At 36.2% G+C, this 15477-nt stretch overlaps 1 protein-coding gene across 9 annotated transcripts in view; it reads right to left on the bottom strand.

Annotated features, from left to right (window-relative positions):
- Positions 1–15477, bottom strand: part of LOC104004648 (ras GTPase-activating protein 4) — a 144711-nt gene that overhangs the window by 19922 nt on the left and 109312 nt on the right. The window contains exons 19-20 of one of the 9 annotated variants that reach the window (XM_063814590.1): positions 13642–13753; positions 10879–12794 (exon numbers count right to left, since the gene is read on the bottom strand). The exons of 7 other annotated variants lie outside the window; for them this stretch is intronic. The gene's annotated coding sequence lies outside the window, so the exon portion shown is untranslated. Of the gene's footprint in view, positions 1–10878; positions 13754–15477 lie in introns of those variants that run through there. One more of the 9 variants, XM_063814589.1, reaches the window with a different exon arrangement.

Genomic DNA, 15477 nt, shown 5'->3' with positions numbered 1-15477 from the left:
ATTTCTTTTTATTCTTTTTTCTCTAAACTTCCCTTCTCACTTCATTTCATTCATTTCGTCTTCCATTGCTGATACCCTTTCTTCCAGTTGATCGCATCGGCTCCTGAGGCTTCTGCATTCTTTATGTAGTTCTCGAGCCTTGGTTTTCAGCTCCATCAGCTCCTTTAAGCACTTCTCTGTATTGGTTATTCTAGTTATACATTCTTCTCAATTTTTTTCAAAGTTTTCAACTTCTTTGCCTTTGGTTTGAATGTCCTCCCATAGCTCAGAGTAAGTTGATCGTCTGAAGCCTTCTTCTCTCAGCTTGTCAAAGTCGTTCTCCGTCCAGCTTTGTTCCGTTGCTGGTGAGGAACTGCGTTCCTTTGGAGGAGGAGAGGCGCTCAGCTTTTTAGAGTTTCCAGTTTTTCTGTTCTGTTTTTTCCCCATCTTTGTGGTTTTATCTACTTTTGGTCTTTGATGATGGTGATGTACAGATGGGTTTTTGGTGTGGATGTCCTTTCTGTTTGTTAGTTTTCCTTCTAACAGACAGGACCCTCAGGTGCAGGTCTGTTGGAGTACGCTGCCGTGTGAGGTGTCAGTGTGCCCCTGCTGGGGGGTGCCTCCCAGTTAGGCTGCTCGGGGGTCAGGGGTCAGGGACCCACTTGAGGAGGCCGTCTGCCCGTTCTCAGATCTCCAGCTGCGTACTGGGAGAACCACTGCTCTCTTCAAAGCTGTCAGACAGGGACATTTAAGTCTGCAGAGGTTACTGCTGTCTTTTTGTTTGTCTGTGCCCTGCCCCCAGAGGTGGAGCCTACAGAGGCAGGCAGGCCTCCTTGAGCTGTGGTGGGCTCCACCCAGTTCGAGCTTCCCGGCTGCTTTGTTTACCTAAGCAAGCCTGGGCAATGGCGGGCGCCCCTCCCCCAGCCTGGCTGCCGCCTTGCGGTCTGATCTCAGACTGCTGTGCTAGCAATCAGCGAGACTCCGTGGGCGTAGGACCCTCCCTGCCAGGTGCGGGATATAAACTCGCGCTGCGCCGTTTTTTAAGCCCGTCGGAAAAGCGCAGTATTTGGGTGGGAGTGACCCGATTTTCCAGGTGCTGTCGGTCACCCCTTTCTTTGACTCGGAAAGGGAACTCCCTGACCCCTTGCGCTTCTGGAGTGAGGCAATGCCTCGCCCTGCTTCCGCTCGCGCACGGTGCGCGCACCCACTGACCTGCGCCCACTGTCTGGCACTCCCTACTGAGATGAACCCGGTACCTCAGATGGAAATGCAGAAATCACCCGTCTTCTGCGTCGCTCACGCTGGGAGCTGTAGACCGGAGCTGTTCCTATTCGGCCATCTTGGCTCCTCCCACGTTTCATAAATTTCTAAGGTAATATGTCTGTCAATATTTTCAGTGTTTAGTGACAGAAATCCAAGGAAAATTACTACCTTAAGGAAAAGGAACATTTATTGGCTCATGAAACAAACAAGCAAAAAATAGGCTTTAGGCATTTGAATTCTGGGATTCGAAATGAAATGTTCTCTCTCTCTCAACTCCCACCTTACCTTCATTCTCACTACAAGTAGTGGCAACGTGGCCAATGGCAAATTGAAGTCAAATTTCTCTCATTGCTTACACCTCAGAAAAAGGGAGTTTTGTTTCTGGTTAGGTCCAGCAAAAGTCTTAAGAGAATATTAATTGGTATAGCCTGGGTCAAATGTCTATTTCTGTAACAATGGCCATGGCTAATCACTGGTCAGATTGTTCAGGACAGGTCATGTGTTTCCCTTGACAGAACCTGATCAACTTCTCTCAAACCACCTGAACTAATAATGAGTTTACGGTGGAACCGAGATGCCAGGGGTGGGGCAGGAGTTGGGGAGAGCGTAAGCATTGTTCTCCAAAAAGGGCTCCAGATGTTATATGCATACACTCACTACTGGTATCTTACAATTCTCTTTTATAGTTGAAAAACCTGAGAGCAAAAGAGATTAGATACCTTGATTTGTATTTTCAAGCTCATTAAAATCAGATCTAATAATTTAAAACTGTGAGTTACATAACGAACAGGACACCCAGTTACCTCATTTACCAATGAGAAAACTAAGGCATCCTGGGAAAGGTAAAGTTTGAAACTTTTAGAACCAAAACAAGATCATAGGTGTTTTTGTTTGTTTGTTTTGTCATGTTGTTTTGTTTTGAGACACAGTCTTGCTTCGTCGCCTAGGCTGGAGTGCAGTGACTCACTGCAACCTCTGCTTCCCAGGTTCAAGCGATTATCCTGCCTCAGCTTCCTGTGTAGCTGGGACCACAGTTGTGTGCCACCACGCCCGACTAATTTTTATATTTTTTGTAGAGATGCGGTTTTGCCACTTTCGCCAGTCTGAAGACCATAGCTTTCTTAGCACTCAACAATACTGTCATTCCAGGCTATTAATTACATTCTTCATTCTGTCATTCCAAGCTATTAATTATATTCTTTTTGAAAATTAATAACAACTGTGTGTGTGCTGCCTCTATATCTGCAAAAATATGTGATTGTATAGAAACACTCTATACTATTGCAATAAGCAAATACTTCAGTGCTATATAAAGGATAACAAAACTGGCCCAAATTGTGAGATTTTTTTTTCTGAGTTGATATTTTGAGTGTGAATAATTTTTATAACCATTAATTAAAAGGTAAGATCTTTTAAGTGCTGACTTATACATCATAGTCTTAACTGCTTTTCTGAGATCTTTGATATCTAGAACAAAGGTGAATTATATTGGAAGAGACATTTGAAGCATTTTTTGCAGCTGAAATTATCTAATGACAAGTATTTATTAATATTGTGAGGTTTTTCCAGAGGTCTTTCTTCTCAAAGCATCAGCTTGGAATCCTGCCATCTGGCAGGACTCTATTTATTCAAAGAGGGTGCTTACTGTCAGGACCGAGTGCTCTACATACTCTCCTGGGAATTCAGAGCCTTACAGTTGTTGTATGAATCCTTTTCTCTATTTCTTACCTAAGATGTATCTACTCCTAAAACCATTCGTTTGTACCTCTCTTTAATCCCAAAACTGACCTTTTTTGTGGGAAAAGCCCCTGTTGCCTAAGAAACATTTTCTACTTGGGAAGGGGTCAGGCAAAACCTAAACTTCATTTGGAGTTGAGAGTCATACTGATTCAGAAGGATGCTCCTGGTCATACTTGGGAATTTTATTTTGTAGGTGCAGTATCCTAAGAACATCTTCCTCCTAATTAAGCCAATTTTCACATAAATTTGAAAAAGAAGTGCACTTTTCAATGGGAATGTATATATACATATATGAATATATACACATATATATGTGTGTGTATATATATATTTTGCAGTTGGAAAAGGAGTCCTTGTAGAAGAAGATCAACATTTATTGGGAAAATTCTTTGGCGTATTGCTTAGAGTAGAAATAAAGAAGTTTTATGTCCTAGGAGTGGATAAAATTCATGTGCATAAAACATAAAAAGAATTTTGTAGGTGTCTCTGAATAGGTAAGAAGAGACAAGAGAAAAAACAGAAAGTATGTATGCAGTTATTTATACAGGAAGGACTCATTTTCCCTTCCTGTGATTCCCCAAATCATCTGGGACACCACCATCACAGAATACTCTGTGATGTGGTGTGTGTGTGTGTGTGTGTGTGCACACAACAAGTGAGGTGGTTGGGCTGTAATTGAAAATAGCAGGTGCAGAGTCAAGAAGGAGGATATAGAGAAAAAAATATTAGAAATTAAACCCTAGAGAGTTGCAGAAAAATTTGGTGAGGGCCTACACATGGGTGGTAGAGCTGGGATTCTTATCAGGTGTAGCCACTTCTCTGAGACAAAGAGCCTGCCATTCTTACATCATTATTCTTTCATTGTCTAATGGGCCTGCTTCTTTGCCATATGTCATTTTGGTCCATACACTTAACAACTGAGCATCTGCAACCCTCCACCCCATAAGTCACTGTGTAATAAGAAAGGACATTTTGTAAAGTTCTTAAGTCTTTTGAACTGCCTCTTACTGTAAGTGACAAAACCTGAAACAATGACTTAAAAGAACAGATTACTTACTAGCTAATACAAAAGGAAATCAGAAATAGGTAGGGTTTAGTGTTGGCTAATCCACCACTGATATGGTTAGGCTTTGTGTCTCCACCCAAATTTCATCTTGAATTGTAATCCCCATAATCCCCATATGTCTAGGGAGAGACCAGGTGGACGTAATTGGATCATGGGGGTGGTTCTCCCATGCTGTTCTCATGATAGTGAGTGAGTTCTCATGAGATCTGATGGTTTTATAAGGAGCTCTTCCCCCTTTGCTCTTCACTATTCTCCTTCCTGCTGCCTTGTGAAGAAGGTACCTGTTTGCTCTTTGCCTTCTGCTGTGATTGTAAGTTTCTTGAGGCCTCCCCAGCCATGCTGAACTGTGAGTCAATTAAACTTCTTTCCTTTATAAATTACCCAGTCTTGGGCAGTTCTTAATGGCAGTATGAAAACGGACTAATACTAGCACCTCAAAAATCTTCCCATGGACTCTCTCTCAATTGGCTTTATCTCATTTCTTCATAGATTTGAGACAAATGCCCAAAGTAATAGGGGCTACATGTTTTCTCATTCACAACCATTGAGGAGAAATATAAAGCTTTCCTATTCTCTCTTAAAAGCAAGGAAGAACTTTCCCAAGGGCCTGTCATAAACCTCAAGGCATGGCTTGTTGTCCAGAATTGGTCACATGACCATGACTAAAGCAATCTCTGGCAAGTTGGTTGGGAGTATCCCAGGACCAACTAAACCTGCTTCCAGATCTGGGGAAAAATTCCCAAATTGTCATCTTGCTATTTGAGGGGAGTATTAATACACCACATTGTATCAACTGCCAAATATTATGTTAGATGACAGATAAAACTGGTACCCATTACTTTCCACCTGAGAACGTTCCAAATAACTGTAGAATAAGATTTCAATTGCTAAGACAAGTATGGAAACTTGACCATAAAACCGATTTTTTTTTTCAGTTCTGAAAACTGTAGAGTCCTACTCATAGTGAGCAGGGCTGAGAAAATGATTCTAAAGTATTGCTAGAAATGCTCTATGAACTAATGATTTTTTGAGTTCTATGAGAATATTTTTTAGGTATTTCTGATTATTTTCTTTCTTTAAAACTTGACAAAATAAAGAGCATTTCTGAATTGTTCACCCATGAAAATGACAGAGCTCAAACTTGAAACTTTTATGTAAAGAAGGGAATCAGGAATGTTTATGCTTATATCACATTTTGTGCAGAAAATGATCCTTAAATGTAAAGGGAAATCAAGATGAGCATTTTTCTTCTCATCCATTCACATTGACATTGCCTTTGTAAGAGAACTCATCAGGAAGGATTATGTAAAGTATCCTGAATATTTTCACAGACCAAAGAGGGAATCAACTCAAGGAAGGCACTGGTTAATGGTTTGATCTCAAACAGAGAGCACTTTCTCTGATGACCGTTGGCTGTACCTACATCTGATGGGTTTGTTTATTTTTAATTGCTCCACAGTTGTCCCAGAGTGTGAGAAGTCGAGTTCCATTGAGCTGGCACTTCTAGTTTTAATTTATGCATGAGTATGTACATTGTTTTTCTCCTGCAGTTCTCAAAGAATTTTATGAGCCATTACTGAGTGACTAAAATGGGTGCAGATTTTGCAAGCCTCTGCCAGAAGATGTTTATTACTGTCATTCTTAGGAAAATCATGTTCCAGCAGGTTCAGGCAGTGTGCAAAACGTGGCACATGTGTGAATTGGCCATTTCACACTGCTCTTACAATATTGTCAGTAATAATAAAACCAAGGGAAAGACCTTGGGGAGGGGGATAAGCTACACATTAATTTGGTCATGAAGCTTTGATATGTGATCTTTGTTAGACCCAGAGATGCAAAGTGCAGCTGGTTTTGTAAACTTCCCACCATGGGCTGAGGCAATAGCTTTATTTTAAAAGTTCCCACTTCTGAGGGTGGTTCCTATCTCATGAATTCATGTCCAGAATGTAATATCCTTGAAAGCTTCTGGATGATTCTGTCTCTGTACTTGTTTTGTTAATTTTGAAAAACCACGTCACAGGTCATCTAAACTTCAGTGGTAAGAAAAGCAAAACCCACTCAAGGTGGCAATTCAAATTACAGCACATCACTAGCATTGTAAAGCCTGCTGCAGACACTTCCATATTCATCTTTCCACCTGGCATCCCTATATTTCTAGAACAATGTTTTGTCTTCCTTTGGGATGGTTGTTTTTTGGTGGTTGTGAACAGAGTCCAGACATGTGAATTTGTACACATATTCAGCTAAATATCTCAGGTCCATACCTCTTCTCTATTACATTATATTGTCCCTACTTCCTCTTTCATCTGTTTCAGTGCCACTTCTCTTTTGATTCCTGAGAGTAATTGTCATGATGCAGCCATTTTTATATATCCTCAGAAACACTCTCAATATTTATATCCACTAATTGTATATAATTTATTTATTGTAATAAATTAAAAATGGGGAACTTATGTTTAATATTATCCCATAAAGGTTAAACTTTATTTCAAAAAGTCTAAATCAATAAACACTCCAAAATTTATGCCATTTATATAAATAGGTAGCATATATCGATAACCTCTTAGTTCCAGTACATATAAATTAGCAAGAATAATTTGGGTTGAATTTTCTAAGGAGGGCATATAAACTTCCCTATAAAGTTCTGCAATCAAGGGTGAAAATATAAACAGCACAAAGGAGTAAAAGATGGGGCCTGGACTATCACCCTTATCATTATTATTATTTATTTGTTCATTTATTTTTTGAAACTGAGTCTCACTCTATAGCCCAGCCTGGAATGCAATGGCACAATCTCAGCTCACTGCAACATCCACCTCCCAGGTTCAAGTGATTCTCCTTTCTCAGCCTCCCGAGTAGCTGGGATTATATGTGCGGGCCACTACGCCTAGCTAATTTTTGTATTTTTAGTAGAGATGGGCTTTCACCGTGTTGGTCAGGCTGGTCTCAAACTCCTGACCTTGTGATCCACTCGCCTCAGCCTCCAAAAGTGCTGAGATTACAGGCATGAGCCACCGCACCCGGCCCACACCTATTATTAATTAAATCTAAGTTTAAAGCAATTTTTTTAGAGTTAGAGTGAAATGGCCTTCCTAAGTCTGAAGCTCAGAGTTAGAGAGCCTATCCATCCAGTCAAACAGACTGGGTCAAGATACCTCTTGCCTGCAACGGCAGAGACTGCCCTTTATACATGAGATGCAACTTCCTCCCAGAGCTGAGCAAACTGTTCCCAATTTTAGTAATCAGTAAGAAGGCAGAGAGAGCTTTCTGTAGTACTTAGGGATGAGTCCTCTTCATTAAGACCGGGAGCATTGAACTGACTTTCCTACATAACATTCCCATAATTACTGGATGTATGTGTGGTCACTGACTGAAATAATCAAATGAAAACTACAGCCAGTCTTTGTCTTATCTTTATTTATTTTGTTTCCCATAAAAAGTTGTCTTTTTTTTGTACTTTTACAAAAAAAAATGTATTTTAAATAACTCATGTATTGCAGTTTAAATGAGATTTCAAGTACAATTTCATGGGACATACTTATGCTAAAATTTAATTATTGTTTATCTGAAAATCAAATTTAAATGGGTGCCAAGTATTTTTATTCAATAAATTTGTCAACCCTAATTTTAAGGAATTTTATTTTTGTTTAAAAATGTTTGAATTCATCACTTCCAGCTCTGGTTCTAAATTTCCATGTTTTATCCCCAAGACTCACTTTTCTTCCTAGCTATTTAAAAACGGCCTGGTTTTGGGTTAGGGGTAATTGCCTCATTCCATGATCCAGAGATGATTTTTGATAGGTCTAACCCTGTTGAGGTAACCCTATGCCACAATAGTAATTGATTCAGGGACCTAAAATCTATACCATTAGCATATGATACTTCTTTGTTGACAGATAATTTTTCTGGAATGGGCATATGATCAAATAAAAGGGCCAAGTTGAGTCAAGCTTCAAAAATAATTATGCTTCTAGGAAAGATGATTTTCAGATTTCTCAAAGACCTACTTGTAGCCAACTTTTGTTTCATTCTGAAAGATGTGGCATAAAGATATGAAGTCTGGAACTATAAGTCATTTTGATACCATGAAGAAAGTCAGAGCTGGGATAATGCTAGTACTATGGAATACAGGGAAATAAAATTAAACTGGATCTCTAATGGTAATACTGAGCTGCTAAACTGAGCCAAATATAATCCATTCATCCTCTGCAACTTCTGGTTATATTAGCCAACAAATAACTCATATCATTAAACATTCATTGTTAGGTGAGGTTGGGTTTTCTAATTATTACTATTATTATTATTTGAACTGTGAAGAGTCCTAATTTATACCAAACATTTTTATCCAATACAAATTGTTTTTGTTAAGGGATACTAATATTCTGGAGTTTGAAGGTGAAACGAATCACAAAAGTTCCTCTGTTATCAATATGAAATATTTTTGGACTCAGACCACAGTATGTGCTTAAATCACTGAGTGGATTGTAGTCAAAACTTAAAGTTGATTTTTATGTCCAAATGCTATGTTGTGCTCACTCTGTGATCAATTGCTAAATTGAGAATGCAGAGGCAGTGAGATGATCACTGAGATAATTAAGACTTAATTCTCGAAGACTAAATTGAATACCTGGAGCTGAATTCAAAAACAAGAACGGTCCTAATTTGGAAGTGGCAAAAGAAAAAAGAGCTTTTATGAGATGTTTGAAACATGTCTGTAGACATCAATTTCCTAATATTTATTATTGAATATACACTTTTATATTTCTGGTTTTGGGTAAAAGTATTTTAATAGATGTCACAGTTTTCAGTGTGAAAAGTAGCAAAAAAGTTACAATTTTTCTTATGTTCCTTTTAGCTAGAATCACATAATATTATTGGAGGATGTGTCTTACCATTGATGTTGTCTTGTAGATACAGATAAAGAATATAGAGGTCTAACATAAAGTGCCAGTGAAATCAAGAGTGCCAATTTGATTATCACATGAGTAATGGTTTTAATTATTTCATTCAACAAATACATATTGAGTAGTTAATATGTGCCAGATGGTCTACTGCACCCTAGTGATTAAAAAATGGAAAACATAATATCTGCTCTCAAATAACTCACAATCTAGTGAGAGAGACAAAGAAGTAAAGAAAATATTAGACCACAGCACAATATTTTATCATAGAACCATGAGTGTACTGGCAACTGTGGGAGCAAAAAATAAATAAATACATACATACATACATACATAAGTACAACTAACCCAGCCTAAAGCAAACAGATGCCTGAACTTCATCTTAACCCATTTATGCCTGAGGTTGCAATTTTTGAATATTTGCAATCAGACCTTGGTGATGACCTTGAGCAATAGGATATAAATAACTCCCACATACTTAGTGTTCCAACAATGGAACCCTAGGCATAAGTTGTAAAGCAGGAAGAAGAAACAGTAAGACAAGTAAGTGTGTGAGAAAGAGAGTTAGTGGTGGGGTTGTACGGAGGGTATGCAGAGAACAAACAGCAGATGGGTGCTGCATTTACCATATATGTGTGCTCAAAATGGCTAGAGTTTGTAATGCTTTGTAATAAATAAGAAGAGATGAAATTAGAGCCAAAAAATGTTGTGTGTTATATTGAGAAGTTGAGAATTTATTTAATCTTGGTGAGAATTCGTTGAGGAAATTTAAGTGATGGAATGATAAAGTATGTTTGAAGTCCTTCTGATCAAAATGAGAATAGGTATGAAAAAACAAAACTGATGACAAAAACTAGGTAGGAGGCTAAGTGTATCTATAATTTAGGTGGAAGTAATGACCATCTAAATTAAGGAGTCAGAGGTGGAGGTGGGAATATGAGAAGGTGTTTTTGGTTTTTGGTTTTTATTTGGTCATAGTCTGTGCCTATGGTTCTCAAAATTTCTAATGTGAATTCTTTAGAATATATGAACTATACATATTCAAATTCTACAGCAAAATATTAATCTGCATGTCTAGGTATGATATAAGAGGAAAGTTTCATTTTTTCTTCATCTATATATTCTAATTTTTCCCCTATGACCATATGTCTCTAACATAAATATGAGTTATAAAATATTTATAATGATTTGTTGATCATAGTTGGAGTAAAGTTAGCAAATCTTAATGTAAACCTTTTAATACACCTGAAATATTATCTCAGAGCTAGCATTATTGACAGGTCAATTTATTTTTTGTTTATGAAAGATATTATTTCTAAAGAATATATCATGTTAAAGTTAATTTTGCTTTTGATCATGTAAAGCTAACTGACAAGACTGACTTGCACTCCCACTTCAGATAACTAAGACACAGAAAAAGCATTATAAAAAAAAAAACTCCAGACATTTGAAAGCAAGCTGAATAGAACTGGAATTTTTTATATTAATAGGAGGCAAAAGAATCATAGCATGAACTTTATGATTACCATAGCTTCCTAACTGGAGGCACTAGACCATTGTGATAACAATAGCACAAGGAAGAGTAGGGAAAAATAAGTAAACTATTATAAGTTTGATTAATGTGAAGTGATATAACAGTGCTTGGTGGTAGAATTGATAAATTAAAGATGAGTGCTTTAAACCTTAGAGCAAATACACACATATACACACACAGCTAACATATAAATCACTAGGGGAGACAAAATATAATTATAAAAAATATCGAATTAAAAGAAGGCAAAGGAGCAAAACAAAAACAAGAAAAAGACATAGAAAACTTATTTATCTAACTATCTAATTATTATTCATTACATTAAGTGTAAATGGATCAAACACTCCAAATAAAAGGCAGAGTTTTTTCAGACCAGGTAAAACAGCAAGACCCAAATGTATGCTCATACAAGAAATTTACTTTAGGTAAAAAGAAACAGATAATTTACAATAACAGATGGAAAAATATATATTATACAGACACTAAGCATAAAACTTTTGGAATGATTGTATTGACATCAAAGTACACTACATTCCAAGGAAAATTGCCAAGGATAAAGAGGTAAATTTCATGATAACAAAGGTTTAAATAATCAAGGAAGAATAAAAATCTTTATTAACTTATCTAAATGTGTATGCATCTAATAAAAGAACCTCAAAGTACATGAAACAAATATTGATAGACCTGAATGAAGAAATAGACATATCCACATTGATAGTTGCAGATTTCAACATTCTTTTTCAATAATTGATAGCATAAGTAGACAAAAATCAGTAAAGATACAGATAACTCAAAAATACTTGAGATAGTATTGAAAAATACTTCTAAATTGTATTTTTTAACAAGAAAGTTGAAAATACTATCAACCAACTTTACCTATGGCAACTGATAGGTCTATATAAAACACTACTTAAGAGCAGGAAAAGATATATTATTTTTAGTGTACATAATACATCCTCTAAGTTATATCATAAACTTTTCAAGTGTGTTAAGAAATTAAAAAGATTGATATATTATAAAACATGGTCTCTGAACACAAAATAATTATGTTAGGAATCAGTAGAAATATGTAGAAAATCAACAAATATTTGGAAATTAAACAATATCCCTGTAAAACATAATTTCTCATAAATAATTTGAACTAAATAAAAATAAGAACACAACTTTAAAATGTGTAGGATACAGGTAAGGCTATTTCCTTAGAGGAAAATGTGTTGCTTAAAATGCTTTATAACCTGGAAAAATGAGAGCAAATTAAACTCAAAATGAGTTTAAAGAAAGGAAATATTGACTATAAGGGCAGAAAAATGATCAAATGGAAAGCAGATAATAGAAAAATAAGTGAAAGCAAAATCTGGTTTTAAGAGAGATCTGGTCAAGAATAGGAGATAGTGAAGTAACCAGTATCAGGAACGAAGCAGTAACTCTCACTACAGATCCTACAAACACTGAAAAGATAATAAGGGGCTATGATGAACAAATATATCCTACTAAAATTTCCAACTTTGATGAGATGTACAAATTCATTCAAAGGTACAAAATTTAAAAATTTGAGATAAAGGAAAAAAAAAGAACAACCAAAGCCCTGTCCTAATATATAGATACATTGAATCCATAGTTAAGTTTTTCCTATAAACAGTAGTCTAAGCTCGTATGGCTTAAGAGATTTCAATCAATATCAATTATATACAAAGTCTTCTAGAAAATAGAAGAGGGGAAGAATCCCTGCTTATTTCACAAGATAAGCATGTGCTTATATGAAAACCAGACCAATACCCCTCAAAAACACAGAATTAAAAATCCTTAACAAAATATCAAATATATACCAATTGAGGTATATCTCAGGAATAAACAGCTGACTTAATATTTGAAAAATAATCAGTGTAATCTAATATATTAACAAAATAAAAGAGAAAAACCACTTTATCATGTTAATATATGGAGAAACAAATTTTGAAAAAAGTGCAGCACTGTTACAGGAAGTCAGGGACCCTGAACGGAGGGACCTGTTGGAGCTGCGGCTGAGGAACATAAATTGTGAAGATTTCATGGACATTTATCAGTTCCCAAAATTAATACTTTTATAGTTTCTTAATGCCTGTTTTTACTGCAATCTCTGAACATAAATTGTAAAGATTTCATGGACATTTGTCACTTCCCTAATAATACTCTTATAATTTCTTATGCCTGTCTTTACTTTAATCTCTTAATCCTGTTATCTTCATAAGCTGAGAATGTACGTCACCTCGGGACCACTATTGTAGAAATCTGATTGTAAAACATGTGTGTTTGAACAATATGAAATCAGTGCACCCTGAAAACGCACAGAATAACAGCGATTTTAGGGAACAAGGGAAGACAACCATAAGGTCTGACTGCCTGCGGAGTCGGGCAAAAAGAGCCATATTTTTCTTCTTGCAGAGAGCCTATAAATGGACATGCAAGTAAGAGAGATATTGCTAAATTGTTTTCCTAGCAAGGAATATAATACTAACACCCTAGGAAAAGAATTGCATTCCTGGGGGGTGGTCTATAAATGGCTGCTCTGGGAGTGTCTGTCTTATGCAGTTGAGATAAGGACTGAAATATGCCCTGGTCTCCTGCAGTACCCTCAGGCTTATTAGGGTGGGGAAGAAACCTCACCCTGGTAAATTTGAGGTCAGACTGGTTCTCTGCTCTCGAACTCTGTTTTCTGTTGTTTAAGATGTTTATCAAGACAATACGTGCACAGCTGAACATAGACCCTCATCAGTAATTCTGATTTTGCCCTTTGCCTTGTGATCTTTGCTTTACCCTTTGCATTGTGATCTTTATTGCCGTTTAAAGCATGTGATCATTGTGACCTACTCCCTGTTTGTACACCCCCTCCCCTTTTCAAGTCCTTAATAAAAACCTGCTGGTTTTGTGGCTCGGGTGGACATCACGGACCTACCAATATGTGATGTCAGCCCTGGAGGCCTAGCTATAAAATTCCTCTCTTTGTACTGTTTCTCTTTATTTCTCAGGCTGGCCTACACTTAGGGAAAATAGAAAGAACCTAGGTTGAAATACTGGGGGCAGGTTCCCCTGATACAGCACTCATTTAAGTTTAAAAATATCAGCATACTAGGCTTAGAGAAAAAATTTCTCAACCTAATGAAAGGTATGTATGTAAAACTTACAGTGACCATTATACTTAGTAGTGGAATTCTGAATGCTTCCTTCTGTGATAGAGAACAAGGCAAGATAGCTGTTTTCTCTAATTCTATTCAGTGTTATAGTGGAGGGTCTAGCCTGTGCAAGAAGAAAAGAAAAATGAAATAAAAGATACATATATTAGAAGGCATTAATAAAACTGTCCTTGTGAAGAGATGACATGACTGTGTATATAGGACATTATAAAGAATCATCATCAACAATAACAAAAATGTTTAAAATAAATGAGTTTAACAAGATCTTAGGATAAAAGAGCAATATATAAAAAGCAAGTGTATTTCTAAACTAGCAAGACATAATTAGAAAATACAATTTCAAGTAAAATATACCATTTATAATGGCATACAAAAACATGGAATATTTAGGAATACATTTAACAGAATATATTCAAGATGTACACAATGAATAACTGAAAACACTGTTGGAACAATTAAAAGATACTTTAAATATAAGTGAAATGTAAATTAGTATATAGATGCTATACAATCCCAGTAAAAATTCAGTCATGCTTTTTAAAACAATTGACAAGCTGTTGAGTGCAGTGGTTCATGCCTGCAATCCCGACATTTTGGGAAGCAGAGGCAGGTGACTTGCTTGACCCCAGGAATTTGACCAGCCTGGGGCAACATAGGGAGACCCCTTCTCTATGAAAAAAAAAATTAGTTGGGAATGGTGTCATGGGCCTGTGATCCCAGCTGCTCAGGAGGCTGGGGTCAAAGGATTGCTTGAGCCTGGGAGGTTGAGGCTGAAGTGAGCTGCTATTGCACCACAGCACTCCAGCCTGGGTGACAGAGCAAGATGCTGTCTCAAAAAAAAAAAAAAAAAAAAAAAAAAAAAAAAAAAAGGGAAAAAAAGAAAAGAAAAGCAGTGACAAACTGTTTCTAAAATTTTTATGAAAATGCAAACACCTAAAATAGCTGAAGCCATTTTCAGAAGGAAGTTGTATTGCCTTATTTTAATACTTATTTAAAAAGCTACAGTAATCAAAACAGTGTAGCATTGTTGTAAGGATTCAGGTAGATCAATGCAACAGAATTAAGAGTTTAGAAATAGACACTTTCATAATAAATAGATTTTTTAAAAAAGATATTGCATTTATTCAGTGGGGAAAAATAATCTTTTTAAAAAATTCCTATCCCTATGGAAAAAATGAACCATAACCCATACCTCATGCCATACACAGAAATAAACTCAAAAACTTTAGAAAGCTTAAAATTTCCAGAAGAAAACATAGGACAAAATTATTGCAATCTTTTATTAGGTAAATGTTACTTAGATGAGATGCAAAAAACTGTAAATAAAAAGAACTGATAAGCTTGATTTCATCAAAATTAATACAGCACTTCTCTTCTTTGAAGACTACCATCAAGAAGATAAAAAGGCAACCTAAAGATGAGGTGGACATATTTGCATTGCATATATCTGACAAAGGACTTATATTCAAAATATAAAAATCATTCTTACAATTCAGTAAGAAAACTAGCAACCAGATTTTTTTTTTAATGGGCAAAATAGTTGACTAAATATTTTACCAAAAAAGATACATTCATGACTAACAAACACAAAACAAGAGGTTCACTCTTTCTAGGCCTTACAGAAATAAAAGTAAAACCACAGTGAGATATTGCTCTATACCTACTAGAATGGCTAAAATTAAAACTATTGAAAATATCAAGTGTTTTCAAGGTTGTGGAGCAACTGTAAGTCTCATATGTTGCTGGTAGGAATATAAAATTGAATAGCCACTGGGGAGATAAGTTTGTCCATTTTTTGACAATACACCCAATCAACTCTACTACTAA

Source organism: Pan troglodytes, chromosome 6 (assembly GCF_028858775.2).
Source record: "Pan troglodytes isolate AG18354 chromosome 6, NHGRI_mPanTro3-v2.0_pri, whole genome shotgun sequence".
Taxonomy (NCBI): Eukaryota; Metazoa; Chordata; class Mammalia; order Primates; family Hominidae; genus Pan; species Pan troglodytes.
The sequence above is the reverse complement of the archived record's forward strand: the minus strand, read 5'-3'. Positions and strand labels throughout refer to the sequence as shown.